General features: G+C 56.0%; 1 protein-coding gene and 1 long non-coding RNA gene across 10 annotated transcripts in view; one reads left to right on the forward strand and one right to left on the reverse strand.

The window, feature by feature from the left end:
• Positions 1-26,873, forward strand: part of KCNQ1 (potassium voltage-gated channel subfamily Q member 1) — a 321,449-nt gene that overhangs the window by 163,492 nt on the left and 131,084 nt on the right. The window lies entirely within an intron of this gene.
• LOC141578801 (uncharacterized) lies at positions 835-25,266 on the reverse strand. The gene is made up of 2 exons (XR_012509483.1): positions 22,257-25,266; positions 835-2,231 (listed from the first exon to the last, which is right to left on the reverse strand). It is a non-coding gene; the product is annotated as an uncharacterized LOC141578801 (long non-coding RNA).

The raw sequence follows: 26,873 nt of genomic DNA on the forward strand, positions 1-26,873 counted from the left end.
GGCATCTGAAGAGACCAGAGCCCTGTCCAGTGGACTGTGCTGGGGCCCGTCTCCGCAGGCGTCATGCTGGGAGGAACCCTTTCAGCTCTCACTTAGCAAGCCCTCCCAGTTCTTGGTAAGCACGCGGCCCCAGTGTGCACTGTTCAAAGGGAAGATGCCTGCGTGTTCTGGAGATGGGTCTATATTAAGAAGTCCAGCGCTTCTGCCTTTCACTCACAGCTGCAGAGCGCTCCATTGTTCCACAATGTATGGAACAAGTCCCCTATTGATGGATGTATAGCGCGGCTAAAGGCAGCCATTAGCCATTCAAATACCCACTGACGAGCTGCCCGATTATGAAATTAGGCCCTCTGAAACAGCACGTCCCACTGAGCACTGCTGTCTCTCCCCTCCCGTCTTACCCTGCTCTCTGTAAACTGAGTCTCCCAGGCTGTCTCTTACCAAACAAGGACAGTATAAAGAAAGTCACTGTGAAGAACTGTGATTCTCGTCAAGATGTGAGATTTCATGAAGTTAAGGGATGTGAAATTGAAGAATCTCTCTACCAGAGATTAGGAAGTTAGGCAGAGGTAAACAGGTTACCAATGGAAGAGGAAATCCAGGCTGATGCCTAGCTAAGCATTTCAAAGGAGAGCAGATGAAATAACACAAGGTTAAGGGTGGCCCTGGGTGCAGCACGAAGCCCTGCCTCCTACAGGAACAGCCCTCTGTACGGAAGTGCTGCCAGAGCCCACCAGGAAGCAAGCAGCGCCCTCCCGCGCTGCCGTGTCCCGTTCACAGACGTTACACCACGACCTCTCTCAATTCACTTTTTTTCTGAAACAAGTAGATATCTGCAGTTTGAACAATTTATTATACGTAAGGTAATCTTATTTTCATAAATACTATTGCTGTTTCTCAAGATAACTTCCCAAATCTATTTTTCGTGAAAATTTGGTCTCTATTTTAAATGGATTCACCTCCAGAGGTGCGTCTTCCCCCCATTTCCAGCGCGGGTGAAGCGCCTGCACCTGTTTTGATGGACACTGCCAAACAAAGGCTTGTGCCCGATTACACTGCTGGAGGACTGAGCAGACATGCCTGTCCCCCACACCCTCACCGACGAGTGACTGAGCAGGTTTTATCTCCATAAATTTGATTGATGAGAAATAGCTTACTACAGTGTTAATTTGCGATTCTTCTATCGTTAAGTGAGGTTTTTATCTTTTCAAGCAAGTGGAAGCGTTTGTTTCTCCGTCTCTGTGACCGTCTCTCCGTGCTCTTATTTGATGAAGGTATTTTATCCTAGTTTCCTTTGGTCTTTCTGCGTCTATATTTTTCCTCTGGCAGGACTTGTTAATTTGGAGGTTGTTTGCATTTCTTATATTTTATTAAAAGTTGAGCTTGTTTCTACGTTCCAGAAGCCCGTGGTATTTTCTTTTTACAAACTGTTCAAATTTGGGGTCCGTTTTTTCCTGTTGGACTTCACAATTTTTAAATTTTGACACAGTCAGCTCTGGTAAGTCCTTTGTGATCTGAAGTCCTAGTCTTAAATTTTGAAAAAATTTCATACTGAGATTGTCTTAATAAATTGTCCCACGTTTTCTTCTGTCATCTTTATTTCAGTTTTTACATTTTAAATAGTGCTGGACTTGGATGCTGGCATAAGGAGTTGTTAAATCCAATTCATCCAATTCATTTTCTGCATGTCTAACTCGTTCTCCTAACACTGTTCCTTTGAATACATCATCTTCTCTGCACTGACGTAAGCTGTTACCTTTGTCGTATTTCAAACTCTCACTTAATGTGTCTATTTCTAGACAGTCTTCTGGAAGTCCGGCGGGCCTGGTGATGGGCAAGACTTGGCTATTTGACTTGTGAACTTTACGACGTACTTAAGAACACAGCAGGGCTGCCCCCGTCTCTGTTACATGCCACACAGAACAGTCAGCAGGGACTCCATGGCATGGCCTCAGACCAAACACTCCAGAAACACAGGATTAGCTCTTGAGTTGGACGAGAAGCTGGAGTGCTGGGGACTGAGTCCTCATTTCGGGGTCTAATAATGTCAGGGAACAGGGGCACTTCTTTCTTCTGAGGCTCGCTCACACGGCAGAATCCAGACAGGGGATGCACAGGGCTGCGGCTCTGACCCCGAGGGCCATTTCCTACACGTGCACCATCACAGTTTCAGGGCATCTTAATGAAAACTGAATTCAGCAACTCAACAGAGAACGAGAGAGTAAATAAACCTAATTTAAGGAGGAAAAAACCTGCAATAAGAAACAAAATCTGTATAACATGTAGCCAGCCCCTCCCCAGGCCGACCGCCACAGAGGAAACAAACTGACACTAAGCAGTGCTACCACCAGTGCAGGCAAAGTGGCTTCCCGTGGCGACTTGGACAGCAGTGACTCAGTTCCCTCCTCTAATCCGGGCCGCTTGTGCCGTGTGCCTCTCCAGTCTCACCCTTGGGAAACACTGCCCTGGCCCCTGCCCCGCTGCCTGGTGCTCGCCTTTACTGACTTGTAAACAGAAAGGAGTGCTTAAGAGCAAATTCTGGAGCCACAGTCCAGGCCCAAATCCTGACGGCACCGCTTCCTACCTGCGGGACCCTGAATGAGTCATTTAACCTCAGTATCAGTTTCCCCATCTGCAAAATGGGAATAATGACCAAGCGTGCCTTCCACAGAGGGTTCCTGGGAAGATTAAACAGATCACTCAAGTGACGCACACAGACTGGTGCTGATACATGGGGGGTTCTGCGTGCCGGGTAGACGAGTGTCTACGTCCTGATGCGCCATTCAGCTCATGTTCTCACGGTGGGTGCCTGACAGGGTCAGTGGGGAGGGGAGTCTGAATGAGCAGAATCACCTTCAGGAAGGAGTGCAGTCGCACCTTCGTGAGACCGTTTGGGACGATGGGTTATCTTTACCACCCACCGCCTGTCCGGTGCGCAGGGCACCCGGCAGCACCGGACAGCTCTGGACGCTGCTTTTTCAGAATTTTACGGGACTTGCATATGTGTTCTTTTATTTTTTCACATAAACTATAGAATCAGCTTGCTTGACTGAAGAAAAACAACTCTATGTGACCATCCATATTCTGTGGTATTTTCTGTTGAAACTGCAATTAGACTAACTTAGAATTATCTTTTTAACAAAAACAGACTTTCTAGCCAAAAAATAGGATTTATCCACATGTTCAAATCAGTTGTACCGTCCCTTGCTATTTTTCAGCCCTTTGTTTGTATAGATTTTGTACATTTTAAAATTCATTATTGGGTATTTTCAGGAAGACGACTGATTTTTTTTAACAGAACTTTTCATTTTGAGATAACTATAGATTCACACGCAGCTAGCAGCTAGCTATAAGAAACATTAGTGAGATTCCACATAGCCTTTACCCAGTTTGCAAACTGTCGGACAAGATCACGGCCCGGACACAGACACTGATACGGGGGAGCTCCTGTCACCCAGGTCCCTCGTGTAGCCACACGCACGTCCCTCCCGTCCCACGCTGTCCTCAGCCCCGGGGAACCACTCATCAGCGCCGCGTTGCTTTACTTTTGTCACTACGAGAACACTCTGTAAATGGAACCGTACAGTAAGGGACCTTTTGAAACTGACAGTTCTCACTCACCACAGTTCCCTAGAGACTCATCCCAAGGATTCATTCATTGTGTTCCTGGCATGACCCTACTTAGGCTGTATTTTTAAAGCTGATGGACCCTGGTTACTAATACCTTCCCTCTTTCTGCACTGACTACCAAAGATGAAGTCGGCATATATTCCTTTATTATGCCAGTCTTGTCAGAGTTGGACATCAGTGGAATTTTGGCTCCACAAAGAAATGCTGAAAGATTTCATTAAGGATGTGATTATTTTAAAACATACCTCAAACAAACAAAAAAAAAAACCTCCTGTGAAAAAGTTTTTTGTTCTGCTTTTAATTTTTTTTTAACTACTTTACTGAAGTAGTTGGCATACAAAAGCTGCACGTAGTTAATGTATACAACGTGATATATGTGGAGATAAGTATGTACCTGTGAGACCATCACCAAAATCTAGGCCATGAACTTACCTACCATCTCCAAAAGCTTCCTCCCGCCCTCTTTATTATGTACATTATTGTTTTATAAGAACATTTAACATAAGCTCTGCCCTCTTGGCAAATTTGGAAGCATACAAAGCAGCACTGTTGACCACAGGCGCTGTGCTGGACGCAGCTCTCTGGGACTCATTCATCCTGCAGAACTGAAACTCTGTGCCCTTTGACAGATTCCTCTGAGCTGCCCCCTCCCCCTGCCCCTGGCAGCACCATTCAGCTCTCTGCTTCTGTGAGCTTGGCTGTTTTAGATTCTTCATAGAAGTGGTATCATACAGTATTTGTCCTTCTGTGTCTGGCTTATTTCACTGTCCTCCACATTCATCCATGTGGTCACAAATGGCAGGATTTCCTTCTTGTTAAAAAATTCTTGTACAACAATTCTATTTCTGAATGCTAACAGGATTCAGAAAAAAAAAAAAACTCATTTTTACATCATTTATGTCTGATGGAGAGTGAGGTAGAAGGAAGCCTGTCCGCTCTGTGGGGGCTTAGATGCAGGAGTTCAGGGAGCCCTGGGGAGCAGCTTGGGAGCCCTGGGGCCGTCCTGTGGGGCTGGGAGGGGGGCACTCCTATCTTGAATGCCCCCCTAGAGAGGGCCTCACTTTCTCCCCATCAGCCCACCCAGCTCCAGCTCCGTCTCCCTCTCTAACTCTGGGACCCTGGGCATCTTGAAGCTCCCTGCTCACCCCCATGTAGAGGACAGCCCTTGGGGCTGGGGTGATTGCAGACAAAGAATGGGAGTCCTTGTGAAAGCTCCGGGGGGGGGGGGGATAAGCTGACCGTCACGACCTCAGACCCCCTTGATGGGCAATGGAGTTTGGTGAAGCGTCCCACCTGGTCCAGGCTGGGCTACCCGTGAAGCCTGGAAGGAACTCGCCTTTTACTTCTCTAAAGCTTTCTAGCTGTGCCTACCCCCGCCCCGCACCCCCTGCGCTAAGAAGGGCCAGAGGTGCTCTGATCTGAGACTCCTGCAGCCTCCCCCAGGGCAGGTGTGCTGGGGCCGCGGGGGGGCGGGCGGCGGTCTAGGCTCTAGGAGCTGAAAGGACCTAGAAGGTTCAGGGCAGTGCCCTGACGGTAGCTGGAGGAGAGGGTGCCCCCTGGCCCGGTGTGTCTGTTCTCCCGAGCGCAAGCCCCGGGGCCAGAAGGAGCTGGGCAGGGGCCACCCCTACTCTCTCAGAGGGTCTGGTCTCGCCGACAACACGCCCTGGGCACCTGGGTCCGAAGGAGGCGCGACGCTACATCTTGGTGAGGAGAAAACTTGCTAGCCCTTACACACATCTTTGGGCTAAAAAATATTCCTAAAATAATAACAGTACTTGTACCTGCCCTGAGCCAGGCCCCGTGCGAAGTGCTTTACAAACATCATGTCACTAATCCTCATATCACGGCAGCTTTGACATAAGAATCTTCTCTCTCCCGTTTTATGTATAATCCACCTGAGGCTTAAGAGGTCAAGCCTGGGGCCCAGAGTCACAAAGCCAGTAGTGACCCTGAGCAGTGGCTCTGCTGAAGTCACCACGGCCCCTGGAATATTCTCTTGGTATCATTTGAGACAAGCCAAGGTCTCTCGTGACCTTCTCCGCTTCCCCAGGCGGGGGCCAGCTTATGCCCCTGCCTCGGAGTGGCCAATGTCTAAGCCCCAGACTGGACCGCAGAGAACCCATCCTCCCCATTCTTAATGTATAACTGGGTGTTTGTCTGTGGCGAAGGGGTCCGAGCTGTTTCTTTCGATCCCAAGGCCAGCGAAGGCAGAGCAGGTCTTTTTGTTCAGCATTATCTTTGGTGCTTAATCCGCACAGAGCCCGTCATGGCCACTCTGTGAATGTTTGATGAATTCACGCGCGAACAAGCCAGGGCTGGGGGGTCTGCACCGGGCCACTCCGGCCCGGGAGCCGGGCTGTGGTCCGCCCTCCTCACAGGGGCCCACAAGGCTGCAGGGGGTCGCAGCGGCAGTGAGGCCTGGTGCTCTTCCTGGGGCTCATTCACCCCGCTCCTCACCTCACACAGCCCATGGCAGCCAGAGTCTAGAGTCTACCAAAAGTCTCTAATCACAAAATCTCTCCCGCACGAGCCCACTCCCTTCTGTTGCCGGTCCGGAGGTACAGGGAAGTGGAATGCAGTCGCCTTGGTGATGCCCGGGGGCCCAGTGTGTAGGACCACTTCAGTCTTTGTAGGTCACGACACCGAGGCCTGTGGATGGCAGATGCTCCTGGACAGAAAAAGGTGGCACCTGAGGAGGCCATGCACGATGAGACCAGGAGTCTCTCTGCCGCCAGGCTGTGTTCAGGTGTCTTCCTGGCCTCGTGGCCCTTGTTCTGCCCCACAGAGACGAAGACTGCTCCTCCCTCCTAATGGCAAGCTTCCCGCGAGCCTGAGGGCCAGGGGCCTCCAGGGCTTCCTGTTCCCAGGGTAACTCTCAGCACTCAGGAGGCACAGGGAAGGGCTGGCGTCAGAAGCAGGGCCAGCACCTGATTAAAGGCTCTGAATGAGGGCGCTCTGGAGGTAAGGGACAGAGCGAAGGTCCTGGGTCCTGGCCTCTGCAGCCTGTTGACCTGAGTATGGGCGATGGTTTGCAAGACCAGCCATGTGGAGGACAGGTTTTCTGTGCCAAGCGCTAGGCCACTCTGCCTGTCACTACTGCCTGCAAAGGCTGGCCCTAGGGCTCTGGCTGGTCGGGGAAAAGCAGGAATCGCGTATGGTCCCATCAAAGATGGTTTTCCTATTAAAACATGACTCGTGTTAAAACACAGGGCTTTGTTCAGAGTAAACACTTCTAACTGCTGAGAAGAAGCAAAGATTTATAACACAGCGAGACTTAAAAGAAGTAAAAGCCCCTGTGTACTGACTGCGGCCGTGAATGCCAGCTTAGTTCAGACATAACCTGAACCAACCTGCTCCTTCCTCTCTGCTCTGGAGTCCTCCCTGACTTCTTACCTCACTGCTTCCAGGCTGGAAGGTCTTGGGGCCCAGCCTGGGCCTTAAGCCCTCCTCACTCCCTCCGGGCCTGTGCACCAGGGCGGCCGCCCTTGCTCTGTGCCCCCAGACCTCGGCCTCCGTCTCGCACCGCGGCTTCACTGGATTCCTCTCCCTGGCCCCACACTCACCGCTGCCTCTTTCTTCCAAATCATAAACACAAAAGATGGCCAGAGGTACTCTCCCCAGGACATCTTTCCTAGTCGGACAGAACCTGATGACTGCCTTTTCTTTCCATTTAGAAGCATTTCCCCGGCAGCTCTGCCTCTCCTTAATTGACACCAGCTAACTTCATCCTTCCTCTTTATCGAGATATTGTTTAGAGCAAATAATTCATTAACTTGCACAGCAACTTGGACCCCTTTCATACCACCTCTTAAGAGGGCCTTTCCGCTGAGAACGGGGCCCCCCGCAGAGCTGAGGAAGGGACGTGCCCACGGGGGCTTGGGCAGGGCTCTGCCAGGAGACCGGCAGCTGTCTGCTACGGACCGTGCCTGGCGCCTTCTCTGATTGGCTTAAGTAACTTAACAAGAGGGGAGCTGACGTGGCCAGAGTGACCCGCCACATGTGTATCCGTGCGGTCCTCCTTGCAGGCAGCCCAAGGGTGCCATGGGAGCTCCGTCCCCACTGACTCCTCAGCTCCCAGCAGCATTCTCTTTCATTTGAAAACACGTTTATTTGGTAAATAGACTGTGTTCCAGAACTTTCTAGCTGACCTCCCTCCTCTTCCTCCTTCTCCACTGTTAGGGGTTAGAAAAGCAATGTTTCCTTGAAGTGTCTTTCCCGCAGACAAGCATGCCCCGTGTCTACAGCCCCAGAGTCAAGGCTGAGCTTTCGTAGCAGAACGGGCTCACCAGCCGGCCGGGGAGCTGGCTCTGGTGGAGGGAACCTGGGAGGCACCTCCAACCAGGCCTGCTTACCCAGAAGGGGTGAGGGAAGGTCCTGCCTTCCACCGTCCCTCGCAGACTGCCCCAGCCACGGGCAGGGGCGAGGAGTCTCCCTTCCTGGGGCAAGCCCACGACCAGCCTCCTTCAGAGAGCAGCCTGAGGCACGGGCAAGGTCAACAGGAGAAAGCAGGTTTGTGTTCCTGCCCCACACGGCGTGCTCTGTGTGCATCAGACGGCTGAGGGCAAACGGAAGGGGCTTCCATTCCTGTAGTTCCGCTGCTCTGCCTGCACCAGCTTCCTCCCATCCTTGCCTCACTCTCACTTCCTGGATTTAACATGTGTGCCTCATGGGACAACCTGGGAGAATTACAGATTTGGGGAGAGGAGAGGAGCTCTGAATGGCACAGAGGGTCTGATGGGCAGACTTGGACAGGGAAGGGGCTGACTGGGGCGGGCCCCCCTCTGGACAGAGCGTTCCCCTGTGTGGGACGGGCAGCCCAGTGCACAAAAGCCGTGTCACTGGGGCTGGATGGGTGTCCACGGGTCTCCTTTCACATGGAACTGCACCCTGAATGGGAAGCCCTCAGTGTCCCCAGAAACCCAGCGTGCCTTCCCTCTGATGGGCCACAGCAGCGGCTCGCTCACACCTAGGCGTGGGACGCCGGCCCCGCCATGCAGCGGCGGCCCACAGACCACCAGGCTCGCAGTGCGGGGCACGGAGGCGTCACTCCACGTGGGCTGGGAGGGTGTTCCCCGCAGCCCCTCACTCAGGCACCTTAATTCCAGAGGCCCCATGCGGGCTTTGGGCCTTTGAGTCTGGGGTCTGAGGCTTATGGAGACAGGCCCCTGCCCCCTGGTGCTCTGAGTCAGTCTGCCCAAAGGGCCTTACGAGGTCAGCCGCTCCCCAGAACAGGACTCCTGGGTGGAGTGGGCCCGCTCGTTTCCCAGCCACCTCCTGGCTTGCCAGGGGCTAGGCCATCACCTGGGCCGAGCCGAATGCCCTCTGTGGACAAGCCTGCGTGAGTCCTGGCCCCCTCTCCATCAGCCTGCACACTCTGGGCTTCATTCTGCTTCTAGGAGAGTCACGGTGGGGCTTGCTCTAGCCCCCTCTGGCCCCCACCCATCCAGGGGATGAGAGAGTAGAGAAGGGTGCTGGGCCAGCCTCTAGCAGGTCTGCGTCAGTGGTAAGGCATGGTCACTCGCCCTGTCTCACTCCCTCACTTCTGGGGCTGCCTATACCTTCCTGAGAACACAGCTGTGCCCACCCATCCTGTCCCCCCCACCCCCCAACCAGCTCCAGCCTGACTGTGTGACCCTCAGGTCCTCTGACGCATGGATGCGAGGAACATCCTCACCCCAGCAGTGACACTGGTTTGGGGGGGCCGGACCCCAGACCACACTGCAGTCTGCCTGGCTGGGGGAGGCACACACTCGTCAGTGGGGCAAGGGCATCTCAACCCCTGACTGTGAGACCTGGACCCGCACGTGCAGAGCCCCTCCTGCCAAGTTTCTGTGATTACTCTGAAACAATCCCCACCAACAGATACCCTCGCCTGCCCCCAGCACAGGGCCTCCTGCGCAGCCCCGGAACAGCAGCTCCCAGCCCGGGCGGCACGTTCCTGCAGGGACAGCTGCTGTAACCGGGTCGCCAGCCCGGCTGCCAGCACTCTCCACGTGAGCACATCTGCTCTTAGGCCGAGCTCTGGGCTTCACAGGACCCTCTGTGCCAAATATGGGTCCCCGCTTGGACGGCAAACCCGTGTTCGAGGCTGGGATGTCCTACCCAGCCCCGTTTTCAGTCTCGACCATTGGCTTCCAACTACAAAAGTACATCCTCTCTGGAGCAAGCCCCCCTCTGCCCACCCCCACAGAACAAGCAGAGGGCCTCAGGCACAGCTCCCGCCGGCCAGTGTCTGCGTTCCCACTGGCACCATCAGCGCAGGTCCATGAGGGCTCTTGTGACCCAGGGCACACCTGCTTCATCCTCCTGGGGAGTGAAGGTGAGGACCAGGGCCAGGCCTGGCTTAGGGAGGCAGGGCCGGTAGCTTGGGGTGAAGACCTAGCAGTCTCAGCTCTAGGAGAAGAGGGTCCCAGAGAGTGACACGGACGCCCTGAGGGGAGCGCATCACAGACTGCAGGGGAGAGAGCTGAGGCGGGACTTGTCCATCAGGTGCAGGGGCTGCAGGGAGTGCTGGGTCCCCAGGCCGCATGGCCTTGGGTTGAGAGCGGGGACAATCTGGCCGGCGTGAGGCTGCCCTCAGTGCTACACTCCGCACAAGGCTCTGGTAGGTGGAGACACACCCCTGGGCCTCCTGCACTGGATCTGAGAGCTGTCCTGGGGACCTGGGACTGTTTGTGCAGTCCTCTCCCTGACACGCTTAACACAGCCTCCTGGGTGTCCTTGGTCTCCTGACCCCTCTCAGGGAGGCGTGGCTGGCAGGGGAGGAGCAGGTCCCTTCCCCATTCTTCTCGAGCCCTCGCCAGATCTGTGGCCTTCCCTCCCCAGCCAGGTCCCAGCGCCAGTAGACAGCAGGTCATGGGGAGACTGAGGACAAGGGCCTCCTAGTGTCCCTGGCCATGCTCTCCAGGCCCACTGCCCTGCCTCAGCAGGCTCCAGCCCAGACCCTGACTCCCAAGGTGCCTCAAAAGCCAGAGTCGGGGTGTCCTGCGGAAGTCCTGGTGGGATGGAAAATCCCCAGCAGTCGGGCGGCAGGCTGAGCCGTGACACTGCACTCCTCCGCCTGCTGGGGGTCAGCCGGCCGCCGCTTCCTGCTTCCCTTTGATGTCTCCCGTGTGAGGGAGGGCCCAGGCACATACACCCGCTCGGCTGCAGCGAGGAGTCTGTGCTTCTGGGGCCTGGGTATGCTAGGGTCAGGCAGGGGACCCGGTGGGGCGGGGGAGGGAGGCCAGGTGGAAAAACCCCAGCCTCAGCAGAGAGCTCCTGAGAGAGGGGGAAGGAGGGCTCTGTCCTGAGCCCACCGAGGGCACGTCCACTCTCCTGCCTAGCCTGTCCGATCTGGGAGGGAGGTGCCAGGACGAGCCTCTGTCTAGACGAGGAAACTGAGGCCTCTGGACAGTCCAAGCGCCATCACTCAAGCAGCCTCCTCAGGCCCCCGCTCACATCTGGGGCATCTCCCAGGTTTCAGCAGTTGCTGTTGTTCGCCAGCCGTCCGTGCAGCCCTGGCCCCGATCTGTGTGTGTCCTCCCCAGGGCACAGGATGACGCCAGGCGTGGGCTCCAGCTCCAGGTGGCGGACGGAGCTCACACAGCCAGGTCTGCTGGCCCTAGTGCCACGGCTCCCCGTGCTCACTGCTGGCCAGGCAGGCGTTTTCCTGAACACTGGGGCAGAGTTGGTCCTTTTACCAGTCCAACAACCCCAAGAGGTACCTGCTGATTTTAATTTTGGTTCACAGATAAGGAGAATGAGACATAGAGCAATTAGGTTCCCTGCCCAGTGACACACACCTCATTTGTGCTAGAACTGGGATCCAAATTGGGTGGCCTGGAGCTGCCATTTGGTCCTGCCACATCACACTTCATATTCCACTATCCCCCAAGAGCCCATTGGGCCCAGGCCCCCTGGTGAGGTGCCCAAGGCGGAGAGGGCAGGCCAAAGGCCATGCAGCAAGGTCTGGATCTGAGTGGGTGGGTGGGGGGGCTCCCTCCACCTTGGGGATTGGGGAGCATGTCAACTCTCTAGAAGAGCCCTAAGAAAATGGCAGGGCACGAGCAGAAGAGCCAGGGCTGCAGGGCCCAGGATACAGGGGCACCTGCCACCAGGTTCTGAGGGGCAGTTACCCCTCCCCGCAGCAGTGGCTCATGTGCCCGGGAGCAGGGTGGTCTGGCCCCTACCAGCCTGTGCAGGAGGGCCTCTGAGACTCTGAGGAGAGAAGCTGTGGAGATGCAGGTGGCTGGGGAGGTGCCTCCCCCCGCTTTAATGTTCAAACAGCTCAGCCTGCTGCCTTTGATGCAGGGGGTTAGACCGAGTGGCTTTGAAGTCAGCCCTTGGGGGACGTTCCTATCAGCCCCTGCACAGATGATCTCCCACCCGACCCTGGGACTCAATGCCACTCACTGGATGCCCCACCCCTTACAGCGTGGGGCCTTTTTGGTGGCCTTGGGAAGAGAGGGCAAATGGGGAGAGTGGAGGAGGGGCAGCCCTGCCAGTACACCGGCCCCTAAAACCCCCTGCCCTCTGCTATGCTTCTGCCCAGGCCCTGGTGCGCTTCGGCAAGCCCTAGCCGGGAAGGTGTCCACAGAACTACCCTCCCTCCTTAGCTCAGAAGGAGCCTCGCCACTGCCCAGCCAGCATCACCAGCGTGTTCCACCCCACAGCCCCAAATCTGCTCCCTCTCCTCATCTGCCAGCCTGGGAGCTCACAGAGGCACACCCCATCTGATGGCCCTCACGTCCCAGCACTGGGCCTGCACAAGGGGGACTGAATGAATGATGAATCAATGAATGATGGAGAAATCTATTAGCAGGGGTATCTCCTGGATTCTCAGACATCCAGACATTTCAGGAACAAAAGAAGCCAGCAAGTAGCCTGCAGGCCTGGCAGCAGGAGTGGGAGGGACAGTGGGATGAGTGGCCTGCCAAGGGGGCCAGGGTCAGGTGAGTGGCTGCTGGGGGCAGCTGCCCTTTGCACTCGCGCGGGGCACAGTCCCACTGGGAAGCTGGTTGGAGGGGAGGCATTAGGCTCCCGAGTAGTCCGTGGAGGAAGGGAAGTGATACCTTATTGGGGTGGCGCTTGGCCCTCCCACATGCCTGGCCATGACCTTGGGTATCTCTCTGGGCACCCCCTCCCATATATACAGGGAAGGCCTCCTGGATGCCGAGGCTGCCTTCCCCCACAGTGATGGCAGTGGTGGGCCTCGGCGTGGCCCAGAGCTGGGCTGACCTTTGCCCATGTACAGGCTGAGAAGGCACATGAGCTCTAAGGGCCAGCCCTGCCTCTCCTCCCCTCTCTCAGCCTGGCTCTCCCATGAGTTGAAAGTTGGAAAATGACTCTCTTCCAAGGTTAAGACAAGGAGTCGGACAAAGGCCTGCAGCCCTCCCCAGCCCTGAGGGGACAGGGAGGGCTGGTCTCCCCAGAGACTGGGCTAAATTCTGTGTCAGTGCCCAGTGGCCTCAAGCAAGTCACCCCATGTGGCCAAGCTGCTCTTTGCTGCCTCTGCACATGTGGGCAGTACCTCCCTCCTTGTGTGGCTGTTATAAGAACTGAATAAAGTTGAACGTGATGAAGTTAAGGTGCTGCATGGTTAAGGAGCGCCGGTGCTGCTGGCGTGGCTGTTCTGCGGGCATGTGACACATCTGTACTAGGAGGGCGGTCTCCATCCCTGAGAACAGCAGGGGTCCCGGGGCTGCGTGTGTGGCCATGTGAGAGCAGGGCCAGGCCCTGGGCGCTGGGAACAGCCACTGGGCTAGAGAGGGGCTCCGCCTTCATCATGAAGAAGGTGACACAGGGGTCAGGGGCTGGGCAAGAAGTGACATGAGAGAGGACAGAACCCCTGGGCCTGTCAAGGTGTGAGTCACAGGCTGGGTGCATACGTTTTAGTGGATAAATCAGTGGGTGTGTGTCAGGGCAGGTGGGTGCATGGGGCATCGGCTAGAACTTCTGAGCAGTTTTCCTCCCATCCCTCGAGCTGTGCGGTGAGTTCGGCCTGGCAGGCAGAGGTCAAAGGGAAATTGGGTGTCAGGCTGTGAGAACACAATGCACATGGCCCTGGATCCCGGGCTGCCACCTTCCCACTGCTGGGGTTGGTCTCTGGGGGCTCCAAGCCTCTCTCTGCTCCCGTCCAGGTTCTGTGGGGTTTGGGTCCCAGCTCCTCTAAGCCAGCATCAAAGACTCATCTGGGATACACGGCCATGCGTTAAAGTCCACTGCACTGGGATGGAGGGCAGAGGCTTTGGGGTGAAGTCCTGTCTTAGGCATCAGAACAAGCTGGACGAGGGAGGGAACGGGGAGCCTTTGTTCTGGATGCGCGCAGACTCCGGCGACACCAGGGGTGGGGGCTGTGCAGAGTCCCTCTCAGGGCCTTTTGGGAGGGGCACTCAGCTCAGCTGCGTTTAAAAATTAGCAAGCGGAGGAGTGAGAGGCTCTGCAGTTAACCCCTTTTGAGTCTTTGAAGCCTGTTTGAAGGTTAATCAGGAGGGCTGAGCTGCAGGGCTGCTGCCGCCCCCCCCCCCCCCCCCCCGCATGCTGTTCCCGGTCCCCGGTCCCCGGCTGCGTCTCTGGGTCTGAGCACTGAAGCCAGAAACTGCTGTCTGCGTGGGGTCTGCTGAAGCCCCCTGCCCCCTCCAAGACTCTCATGTTGACGGCCGCTTTGTTTTCTCATCTCAGCCTATTCAAGGCCATTTTTCAGCTTGCTGGCTTTGCGTTAAGGTTGGGGGGATTTTCCGCCCTTCCGAGGTTATGAAATAGCTCAGCAAGGCTGAGGCCCCCCCACGGGCAGCAGCCCAGCTCCCCCCCCTCCAAGAGCTGCAGCTCTGTAGCCACAATTCCAAGGGCGGAATGAGAGAGGAGGAAGGACTTTTCAGAAGGGGGTCTCCGCCTGGCCTGGGGAAAGGTGGCCAGCAGAGAGCCACACTGGCTGGAGAAATATCCCAGCAGGGCCATTTTTAGGCCAGTGGTCATCCACTGCCAATGGTCAGAGGACTGGGAACACTGATTCCAGCCTGGCCTCTGAAGGGGCCATGACTCTCAGGGGCAGGTGACTTCCCCACCTTCCTAGTCTCCTGGCCTTCCTGCGCCTCTCTGGCTCTGTCCTCAGTCTCCTTTGCAAACTCTCCCTTCTGGCCTGGCTGCTAACATCGGAGATCCTCGAGGCCTCTCTGGGGCTGGCTTCTCTTCTCTCTCCAGTTTCCCTGAGTTGCTCCCCTGGCACCTGCAACTCCCAGCACTGTCTGTGGGTCCCTGATTCCCAAACATGTCTTCAGCCTCGCCCTCCACCCTCCAGACCCACGTTCCCGTCACCTGCCTGACAGCTTCCTCTACAGCATCTGTCATTCCACACTCCACACCACAAGGCGCTTTTTCTCCAACAGCAAAGGTCCCTGCCACCCTCCTTGGAGCCATGCAAGCCAGAAACCCTAGAATCATTCCCACCACCTTCCTCTTCTTAGCTGCCTGCGTCAGTCCAACACCACGCCAGGCTGCTTTCACCCCGATATCTCCAGATGACTTCTGCTCCCCCCCGTTCCGTTCCCCACTGCCCTGTGGCAGGCCACCGCCTCTGGACACTGCAGTTACCTCTGCCCTCTCCCACTACATTCTTCACTCAGAGGAGGGAGATCCTTTCAGAATGCAAATCCCACTGTGTCACTCCCTGCGAGGGACCTCTCAGTGGCTCTCGGCACTCAGAACAAGGCCAAAGTCCTCAGCGGCAGCACGGCCTGCCTGGCCCGGCCTTCACCTGCAGCTCTCTCCTCGTGCTGTAGGCGCCTGGCCTCCTTCTGACCCTTTGGCTCAGGGGCTCCCTCCACCAAGGGCCCTTGGCCGGCAGCTCTCAGCCTGCCTCTCCTCACCTTCCCCGAGGGAACTTCCAGGACTTCACACTAATTCCTGGTACAGCCCCTGATCCAGGTGGTTCCTGTTATGAACCTCCTGCCTTCCCACCTGCAGAGCACTCCCCTTGGGGTGCAGTGAAGCACCCATCCACACTCTGGGTCGTTTCTCCCCCTCTAGACCACAAGCCCCACGAGGGCAGGGGCTGCTCAGTTCCTGCTCCGACCAAACCCCTACTGCCTGGTGAGTTTTCAACGGAGATGTGTTCAACAGCCAAATCTGTAAAATGGGGCCATGATCACCCCCCTGCCTCTCAGACAGAACTCGCTGCCTGGAAAAGTGCTGCGTAGATGGCAGGACACTGCCCAGGGTCAGCCTCACGCAGCCTGTCTCATTGGCGGCCACAGCCTGCACGTGCGCGCGGGGAGGGCCTGCTACAGCCCCCCAGAGGGCACGGGGCGCAGGCCCCAGAGCGGTGAGCCTGCGGAATGCAGGAACAGGCGCTCCCCAGTGGAGGGAGGGGGGAGAGGAGAGAGGATCCCACTGGGCCACACTGGGAAGTGGCTCCCCACTCTGTAAGAGTAATTTGCTCCAAGACTGCTTCCTGTCACACCATCACATGGGCCTCACTTTGCCCTCCTGGACACTCACACTCAGGCACACGTGGTCTGGCTCTTTGCTCCAATCAGTCCCTCCTCTGGAAGGGTCCCACGTCACAGCCCAGGGTTACCTACGTGGCCACTAGACTGACGCGCTCAGGTGCACGCCTGCCGCAGCTCACCTGGACGCCTGGCAGCCCTGGCCCTTTCACCCACCACCGTGCCGCCTTGAAACCCAGTCGGAGCCTTAGTGGGGGCCCAGTCTGCCTGGGCAGCGGCCTGAATGGCTGGGCCTGGGCCCAAGCTGGGGCCTGGCCCCCCAGGGAGTCACTATTCTCTGACACTAATTGCTACAATTAGCAGGAGAAAGGGCTGTTAGATCAGTTTCTCCTCCTGGCTGCAGCCTGGCTGCTGGGGAGGGTGAGCCCAAGCCCAAGGCTTTTTCGAACAGTAAAGATTCTTCTATAAACGAGCCCACATTTAAATTGCAAACAAGGGCCTCGCCCAGCCCCGGGAAAGGCTCCTAGAGAAAGGCTTTAGTTCTGCAGATGGGGTGGCTCGGGAGTTGGTACATGCTCCGGTTTCCTAGGCCTTCCTGGCTGATCTGATCAAAACTCTGGGTGGACCCGGTCCGGCCAGGGCCAGCCAGCACCGAGGAATGTGGCAATGGCTGAGGAAGGAAGGACAGTGTTAGAGGCCACTCCCACCCCCTCCCCCCACCGCAGGCCTGCTCTGATGCCCCCTCGGATGCCGCCACCTCCTAGGGCTTATTGCAAACCTTCTGGATCTGCTGTCCAGCGAGATCCACTCCCTCGTCAGTCCGTACTCACTGGAGAAGGTGAGCAAGACCGCCGGGCCTCTATCCAGGCCACCACTACTTCAGACAAGCCAGAGGCGCCTGTGCTGGAAGCGGCCTGGGGACTGCAGCTGAAAGCCAATTCCAGCTATAGGCCCAGGTGGCGGCCCACGGCCTCAGGCCTGAGGCACCCACCAGCCTTGAAGTGCACCGCTGGCCAGGAAAGGGGCGCTCCAACTGGCCAGGCCTAGGTCAGGGCCTTTCTCACTGAGAGGGTGAGCTGTGGGTGCTGGATGTGGCAGGGTGCAGGCCGGGGCTTGCTTTGTTTAAAGAGCCAGAACAGAGATCATCCCAGTCCCCAGAGATGGTCTCAGACAGTGGTCCTCACCTGGGGTGCCCCCCTGGAGAACATGTGGCAATGTGTGGAGACATTTTTGATTATCAGAACCGTGGGAGTGCTACTGGTGTCTACTGGGTAATGGCCAGGCAACCTGTTAAACATCCTACAACACAAAAAACAGCCTCCTCTCCCCACCAACAAAGAGTGATCTGGCCCCAAATGTCATCAGCGTGGCATGAGAACCCTAGGTCTGAACGGCTGGGATCGTGACATGCTGCTTACTGCATTGCCTCCTGAAAATGGATGCACTTCCCTGGCCTGGCCTCCTCCTTCATTCAACAAATCAATGAAGCCATTCAGCAGAAATGCATGACGTACCGCCGTGAGCAGACCCTGCAGGGAAGACAGACACGCTCTCTCGCTGGGCCTCCCTTCCTGGGGAGGAGGCAGGCAGGCAACAAATAAGTAGATGCCTAAGGAACTAGAAAGTGCTGCGGTATAGTCTGTGCTTCTAGAAGCTTGAAACATAGTGCTGACCTAGCAAGTGACTGAAGGGGCCAACTGAAATGGCAGGTCAGAGGAGGTCTCCCTGACAAGCAGCATTTCAGGTGAGACCTTAAGGATGAGAAGGAATTGTCATGGGAAGGGCAAGCCAAGCAGAAGTAGCTGGTGCAAAGGCCCTGAGGCATTTGGCTGGTTTGAGAAACAGGCAGAAGGCTGGTGTGACAGGAGCTCAGTGAGAAGGAAGGACAGCAGGTAAGGCAGATCTTGTAAAACCTGATGGAATTTAAATTTTATTTCCTAAAAATAGATGCTACTAGAGGGTGCCTGGCAGGGGAGGGACACTCACTCATTCATTCTTGGCTTTTGGGACTCTCCTGCATAAGACATAGGGCTAATCACAACCCTAAGTTGATGAAACCCTGTCACCCCGTAAGGGTCTGTGGGAGGCATCCCTCTGTTCCTTTCTGTGCTTTTCCGTTTAGTCCCCATTCTCCACCCCTGCTCCTCTCCCACTGTAGACAGCTGCTCCAGTGTAATTTATTTCTATCCTTGTGCGCATGTGCCCTGGTAGTGCATGGAGTATCTTCTAGCATGTCTGGGTGGTGTGTAATTTTAACTTAAATACAGAGCCGTGTACCAAGGCCCTCGTTCCGTTCAGTATTTGTGTCACTCAGTGCCGTGTCCGCAGGTCTCCATTCTGTGAAGTGGACGGCTAGTCCTCCCCGCAGTGCCAGGTTGCAGTCCCCACTCCGGTAGGCAGGGCCGCACCGAGCGTGCACACACACGGCCCCCTCGTTGCTCTGGTGAGTTGGGCTCTAGCTGTTCACCAGGAGGGAAACTGCCAGGCTGCAGGTATTAAACATTCCACCTGAGGAAGAAGCCCCAGATGGCCGTCCGGACGCCAGCGCCTGCCACGAGCCGCCGGCAGCGGCCGGGGGGGGGGGGGGCGGCCTCCTGCGTCTCTGCCGGTGCCTGGCGCTCTCCTTCTTTCTAGTTCTTCTCCTGTGAGGAATACCTGTTGCTTTCGTTTGCATTTCTCCCATTACTAACGAGCTTGAGCATCTTTGTATGCAGTTGTTAACCCCCCTACAAATTGCCAATTAACGTCTTTTGCCCACTTTTCTTTTGGGCTTCCCACCTTTTCCTTACTGATTTGCAGGCCTTTCTAGTATATTCTAGCTGTTGTTCCCTTATCAGTTTTAGTTGTTTCAAATATCTTGTAATTTGTCATCTGTAACCTGGGCAGAGTAACATAACTGAGAGTGGAAAAGGCAAGCGACGTCTTAACAGTACTGTGAAAATAGTTTTGACCTTTGCCACAATGGATTTATTTAACAGAGATAGTTAATTTGCATGTATTCAAGTTCAGAAGTTTTAGTCTTGAGGTTTGTGCTTTCTGGGTATTGTTTAAGGGCCCCAGCCACTCTGGGTCATAAACTTATTTTTCAGTTTCCCCTACTAAACAAATGTCAAGAACCGTTTACTTGTAAATCTTTAAGTCCCTTTGGAGCCTGCTTTTCTAGGGATAGGAATCCACTTCATATTTCTGCATTTCGAGCTAATTTTCCTAATATGATCCTTTAAGAAGTCCCCTTAGATATGTGGTGCCTCCTTTATCTCATGCCACCTTCCTCTAGGTGCAGGGCTGCCTCTGAAGTCTCTTTGGGCCCCTGTCCCCGACTGCTTCCACTACTGAGGCTTGGGGTGTGCCCCAGGGTCTGCAGGTACAAGGCCTTCTCTGTTCTCCTTTTTCAAAGTTCACTTGGTGTTTGTAGATCTTTTTCTTTCACATACACTTTAGAGTATGTTTGTCAAGTTCCTCAAAAGCTCCAACTGGAAATTTAAGCAGAGTGGTACTGAATTTACAGATTTGGAGAAACCTGACATCCCTCTAGTGCTAAACTGCCCCATCCAAGAGAACAGAATATCTCTCCGTATCAAAAGATCTTTCTTTATATCCTTTAGTAAAATTTAAAATTTTTCTTCATAAAAGTCTTCTTCATTAATTCCTGGGCCTGATATAAATTTGGCTGCTATTCTGATTGCTACCTTAGCTTTTATTACGCTCTTTAGTTACTCATTACTGGCATAAAAAAAAAATGCTTAGGGAGGTGTTAATCTTATATCCAAAAATTTTGCTTAAATCTTTTTTCAGTTATAAAAGCTGAATTTTTTTTTTCATGTAGCTCAGTAGTTTTCAAAGTGGTCCAAGGACCCCAGAGAGCCCCTGAGACTCTTTCTCAGGGTCCAAACCATTTTCCTGACAATACTCAGCTATCATTTGCCTCTCCTGTTTTCAGTCTCACAAAGTTAAAGAGTTTTCCAGAGGCAGCTTGATCCCACTGGAATATGTGCTTATGTTGTCCTGTGTTTTAAGTGTTTCTCAGTTTTAACTTCTAAGAAGGTAACTATCAACAGATATAACCCATATTAACAAAAGCTCTTTGGGGACCTCAATAACTTTTAGGAGTACAAAGGGTCCTGAGACCAAAACATTTAAGAACCCTCATACAAACAGCCTATCTTACGATCAGCAGGGTTTTTTTCTTTCTCTCTTCATTTCCTTTTCTTGTGTTAGAGGGTAGCCAGGATGGCATCCTAAGTGAACTTCTTATCTTAAAGGAACGGATACACTTTTGGTCTCTTTGTTAGGTTTGCTGAAAAGAAAAGTTTTTGTGTATGACTTGTATCAGGCTAAGGGAGTTCTCTTCTAGCTGTGGATGGCTAAGTGGTGCCCACCCCCAATCACACAAAGGCATTAAACATTATCATATAGTCTTTCTGCCTCCATTGAAAAAACCATTTGGTTTTTCTCCTTTAGTCTCTTAATATGGTGAATCGCACGGATAGAGTTTCTGATACTGGATCATCTTTGCATTCTGAGGAGAAATCCCACTTGTTTAAGAATTGTTTAATATACTGTTGGATTCGGTTAGCTAACACTGTAGTACATGGGACTTCTGCATCTATGTTCATAAAAGAAATAGTTCGTAATTTTCTTGTGCTCTCCTTATTAGAATTTAGACATGCTCTGATTCGCAATTTAAAAAGATCCCTCTAGCTGGAGCATAAATCCTGAAACAGACCCACTTTTCTCTTTAGCATGTTTGGAAACACATTAAAATAGGGCCGTAATCAAGCAACCCAATCCTTAAATTTTTCTCCTAGCGAGTATCTGGAAAACAGGTGCAGAAATGGATCATTTGAGACACCATAGAAATCGGGTTAATCCTGCCTGCCTGCTTTCCTTCAACAAGCATTGCCTGAGCAAGGCTGTGTATCAGGCTCCCGGCTAGATGCGGGGCAGGCAGCAGAGGACAAACCGGAAAAGTCCCCTCTGGGAGCTCTCTGCCCACACAGGCGGGGCAGCAAGGAACAGGACTGGGAAACACACCTCAAAGGTGAACGTTCTTGTTATTAGGAGTTACGTTACTGTACTTTGTGACACTCTAACCAGGACAGAACTATTCTGCGTGTATGAATTAATCCCTCTCATGCCCAGAACAATTCTGTGGGAAGGTGCTCATCCTCATCTCGCAGGCAACGTTTTCAGAGGAGCAGGAGTGGATGGTGATGAGCTTGCACCACCGGGGGGCTCCTGCCCAAGCTGAGCACCCCGACTGCAGTCATCATCCCCCACCGCCTACCTGCCTGAGATTCCTGCTCCCATCCCGGACTCGGACCTGTGATCCCGACTCCAAAATCCCCACCCTCCTTTGATTCAGAAATCTCCACCACGACTAGAAACCTTGACTTCAATTCCAGACTCTGATCCCCAAGTCGGACCTCCAGCCGCCAACTCCCAATCTCCAACTCGCAACCTGGACCCGGACTCAGAACCACGACTTCGGCTCCAGTCCCCAACCGGGAGCCCCGACTAGGACCTCCTACTCGGAAATCTGATCCCGACTTGGACCCTAGACTCCGGACCCGCAGCCCCGACGTGTGACTCGGAATCACAAGGTGGACAGCGGAGCCCGCTCCGACTCCCGACCCGGGCCCTCGACCGCGGACTCGGAGCCCCGAGCATCCACCAGGACCGCTACGCTCAGCTCTCCGACTGAGAACCCCGAGGCGGACTGCGGCCGCGGACGCCAACCCCGGACTCGGATCCCCGACTCAGAATTCCAGTCGTAACTCTGACAGACCCGGACTTGATCCCCAGCCGAGAACACCGACCCTCACCGGGGCCCCCGACGCAGAACCGCGAGGTGAACCCCAGGCGCAAATCCGACCGCGGGCTCAGAACCCCGACATCCGATCCTCCCCTCAGAACCGCAGGCGGACGGGCGACCCGAACGCCAATCCCCGACGCGGAACTGCGACCGTCCGATCTTCCAGTCGGAACCACGAGGCAGACAGGCGACCCGAACTCCAGTCCCCACCTCGGAACCCCGACGTGGACGCGGACACGGGACCCCGGACCGCGGGCCTCGGACTCCGACCCTGACCGCGGCCGGCTCTCCGCGAGGCGCAGAGCGGAGCGCGCCCGCCAGGCCGGCCCCGGGAGCTGAGCGGCTGACCGCGGCCATCCCCACCGCCCGCGCGACGCGGAGCTCACCTCAGCACACGGCGATCGCCCGTCCCCGCGCGGCCGGGGCGGGCAGCACCCGGAGCGCTGCGGGGCCGCGAGGAGGGCGCGGCACGGAGCGGGGTGCGGCCGCGAGGAGAGCGCGGCACGGAGGCGAGCGCGGCACTGAGCGGGGTGCGGCTGTGAGGCGAGTGCGGCCGCGAGGAGAGCGCGGCACGGAGGCGAGCGCGGCCCAAGCAGCCCGCTCGTGCCAGGCGCAGCGACTGTCTGCCGAGTGGGGCTGGTGGCACTGGACTTGGGTTGACGTGGCGGCCGTCCCGCCCCTGATTGGATGGCCCGCAGGGGCGGGCTTGCTACGTGCCGCCTTGAGGATTGGCTGGGCGCGGAAAGCAATGTGCCACGCTCTGCCATTGGCCGAGAGGGCTGGAGCCAATGCCACCGAGGCTCGCATTGGCTGGGCGAGCCCAGCACCACGTGCCACGCCCCGCCCTCTCCGCCCAGGCCCAGGGGCTGCGCCACCCCCACCCCTGCGATCTGAGAGCGTCCATCCTTCCGGTCCTAGTCCCCGTCCAGTGCGGCCTCCGAGCCCTGGCAGCCCACTGATGCGACACCGGGGGCCCCAGGGTGACCCCGAGGAACATTTGCAGCACTCGGCACCTGGCTGGCCCTCTGCAGACCCTTCCACAGGGGTCCTTGCTGGCAGGCAGAACTAGATTTCCACCGCGACCCGCGGCCCCAGTTCGGGCTCCCGCGCGGCTGGACAGGTGCACCTCCCTCTGGAGCTGTGCTGTTTGGTCTTCAGGAGACCCTGTGAGAAAGGTGCCGGGACTTGCTCAGGTTTCCCCTTGGGAGTTGACAGAAGGAAGGTGACCCACGTAGTTGGTCTTCCGCCTGGATCCCGACAGTGGTGGGTGACCTCTTCCTGCTCCTGTTGCCCCATGCCTGGAGGCCAGGTCCTGTCTGTCTCTTGACTGTGGTCCCTACGAACTGTACACCCACCCATCTATCCACCCACCCATTCACTCATTCACAAATCCTTCCTTCCTCCCATCCCTCCCTCGCATCTCCTGAGCTCCCCCTGGGCGCCAGGCACTGCCCTGAACACTGCTGTCTACAACTGCAACCGTCAGGAAGCCTGTCCTCCTGCAGCTCTTGTTCTGCTGAGGTTTTCCCAGCAAGCCGGGGGCAGACTGGACCTTCCGTTTGAATTGCAGAAACAGTTTTGGAACATGGAACTCTCAGTATGTTCTCAGGAGTTGGTCCCCCAGCCCTCTACCCAGGGTTGACTTCAGACAAGGGAGGAAGGGGAAGGCTGGAGGCAGCCAAGCCAGCAGCTGCCCCCATACCCAATGCCCACAGTAAGGCCATGCATCACAACTGCCTTGCCTGAAATATGCATATGTGAAAAGAGCCTGACATCTCCCCAAGGGTGATTGAGCCCCTTCTTTTCTTTGTGGTTCAACCTGGAGGAGAAGCGGAGAATGGTGCTACCTTTTCATGTGTCAACAACTTGCTCTCTGACCTTCAGAAACTTCTCAGGTTGGCCATCCCATCTTCCTGTCGCCTGCCCAGCCCACCAGAAGGCCAGGCAGCCCGCCTGGGGTGGTGAGGGTTGTCTGGCCCTCACAACCTGGCTGGGAGTTTTTGGGCACCTGCCTATCCTCAAGGCAGTTGTCACCAGTACCAAACACATGGGGCCCTAGGCTTAGAATTTAATGCTCTTCTGTCACCATCTTGAAAGTCTTAATAATTTTATCTCTGAACTTGTGTTTTATAAGCGGAGAGTGACAGGACAACGGAGTGTGCTCCAGGGGCTTGGAGCCTAGGCTCACGAGCGATGTCACCCCCTCTGTGCCGCCTCAGGACAGGTTCTCAGATGCTCACTGTGTTGCCTCCACTGTCTGCCCAGCCTCCCTCTCCCCACTCCCCAGGGTGACCACTGTTACCCTCTGTCCCTGGCCAAGAAAGGCAGGGAGGCCCTGGCATCCTGGCCCACAATCTGCAGGGCTGGGACTCCTACTTGGAAGATGGAGTGATGCTGCCAGCCTTGCGAAGCTTGAGATGAGAACTCAAGAGAACATACAGAAAGCAGTGCTGGGACGTCAGGTCCAACACTGCCTCAGGCACTGCCCTGGCTCCTGCTGCTTGGAAATAGTAGGGTGTAGCTCAGGCCTCTGCCTCCCATGGCCTCCCGTGGCCTCCCGCGTCCTTCTGTGGGAGGCAGGGATCCTTCCCCGGACACCCTCAGGCATGTCCATTTCCACCTCCCAGGATGTCAGGGGAGCAGGAGCCCCAGGTCTTCAGAGTGACTCCACAGATTTCAACAAAACAAAATCCCTGCCTGTGTGGGGTTTACATTCCAGTAGGAAAGACAGGCAAGAAATTCCCCAAGTGCTCTGGACACCGTCCTGTGTCAGAACCCGGAGATCCCTCGCTTACTTTTGTTAGCTGCCATGGACCATGGTTGACTCCTCCAGTCCTCACTCATGATCACCAGCTTTCCCCCAGCCTTTGGATTTGGGTTTTGCTTTTAATCCAAGGATGTTGAGCACAGGATGAAAAGCTGTCTTAAGCAAGTCCACTGAAAACAGCGCCCACCTCCTAGGAAAGAGTGACAAGGGTGTTGATGGGGATTTCATCTTGAAAACTGATTTTTGAAATCCTTGAAGCTGAGTTGACTTGATCTGACACTTAACCGAATCTGGGTTTTAACTGTGTACTGGGTGGGGGCACATTTCAAGGGTGGATAAATTCATACATGCCTGCTTCTATGTGATGGTGCTGACTGACCTCAGACCTTGAGATCCAGGACGCTCGGGTTTTCCCTGAAAGCCTGCCTCACAGTGAAACGCTGGGCAAGGCGTCTTTGTGCGGCTGTGTGGCCAGCTCTCCTTGGGGTCATGCTTCGAGCCAGGCCAAGGAGGCTGCTGCTGTCCATTTTGACACAGGGGTGGGAGGACGGTTCCGAGTCACAGGCGGGCCGCGTCCTCAGCCCTCACCCCCTCGCCGCACATGGGGCGCCGTCAATCAGCCAGCCTGCCCGCCAGCCCGGCGCACCTGTTGTGTGCCCCCACCCCCGCCTCTTCTCTAGTCCTTTGGGGGAGATGGAGAGGAAAACAGCCCTAGACTGAGAGGGGTTTGTTGTCTCGTCGGGAGACAAGAGACACGTGGGAATTGGCTGAAGAAGCCTGTGAGGCTGGGAGGACTCCAGGCCAGCCTGCGGCAGACTGGGGGTTGCCAGGCTGGCTGGGGCGGGGGGAGGTGGGGAGCCTGGGGCTGGCCTGGGGCACGTGGGCAGAATTCGAGGTGGGGATGGCAGGCTCGGCTAGCTCCTCTCTGGGTTGTCGTGGGGCCTCTCCTGAGCCCAGGTCAGCCTGGGGGCTCCCTGGAAGCCCTGGGCTGTGGTGCCTGGCCCTTGTCACCTTCTGGGACTCAGGATGGCGGAGTAGGTGCGGGACAGAGAGCCCAGGCACCTGGTGGCCTTGACTCTGGCTCCCTTTGTGACAGAGGGCATCTGGTTTATCTCATCTGTACGTGGTAGGGGTGACCCAATGTTCCTCACGCTTCCTCCGGCACTGATACGCGGGGTTCAAAAGGTTTCCTCGCAGGCCTCTGCACCCGAGTGCACGCACGCACACACGCACACACAGCTGAAGAGAATTAGGCTCGAAACGTCCACTCGGCTTTTCTCTTGATTCCGAGGTATTTAGAATGGGGGTGGGGGATTAAGGGAGGAAGTTGCTGAGCTAATTCTCCTGCGTTTGCCAGCACAGAAGTGCAGATGGGGCCCAGAGCCCCGCAGCGTCCCGGGGGGAAACACCAGCCCTCCTCCACACAGCGCCCGGCAGGAGGGAGGGACGGTGGGAGCCCCTCACCCAAGTGGCCAGACGTGGCCAGGCCTAGCTGAGGGATCATCTGGGCTGCAGTGTGCCCTCCAGCCCTCCCCACCCTACAGCCCAAGGGCGGAACAGCCTCAGGCTGAGCCAGGTTCCCAGAGCTGCTTCCCTCCAAATCAGAGAGGCCCAGGGCCGCGTGGCCGCCTCGGCCCCACCTTCCCAGAAAGGACCCTCACCCACGCTGCTCTCTGCAGTGGACAGGAAGGCACAGGGGGACAAGGAGCCACAGGTATCCCTGGGCAGCCGAGGCAGTCACCAAGAAGCCTGCTTTTAAGGTCACATCTACCATCTCCATGTCCCCAGGGCCCAGGGGCCCCTCCCCGGTCCTCTTCCGTGTGCACAGAGCTGCACACAGCCCGCACCACTGCCGCTGTTCCGGGTCAGCCTCCATGACCCCATGCGCCTCCCTCCAGTGGCTTCTTTACCGGTCACAGGTCTCTGCTGACCCTGCTTCCCACGTCTTCATTCCAGAGTCTTCCTCCTCCTGTGACCTCTGCGTGCCTTCTACGTTCCACCCTACCCGTGGGCCGAATTCTTCCCCCAGTTCTTCTCCGCACCCACAGTGGCACACCCTCGTGTCCCCACCCAGAGCTCTGTCCCCCGAATCTCCCCTTCTTGTGTCCTCCACTTCAGAGCTTAGCACCCCAGTGAGAATGGACAGATCCAGGGCATCCTGGGCTTCGCGGGCCATGTAGGGCTGGGGTGCAGGGCACATCTTTGGGGGTCCTAGGATGGTGCTGGTGAGGATTGG

This window comes from Camelus bactrianus, chromosome 10 (assembly GCF_048773025.1).
Source record: "Camelus bactrianus isolate YW-2024 breed Bactrian camel chromosome 10, ASM4877302v1, whole genome shotgun sequence".
NCBI classification, from domain to species: Eukaryota; Metazoa; Chordata; class Mammalia; order Artiodactyla; family Camelidae; genus Camelus; species Camelus bactrianus.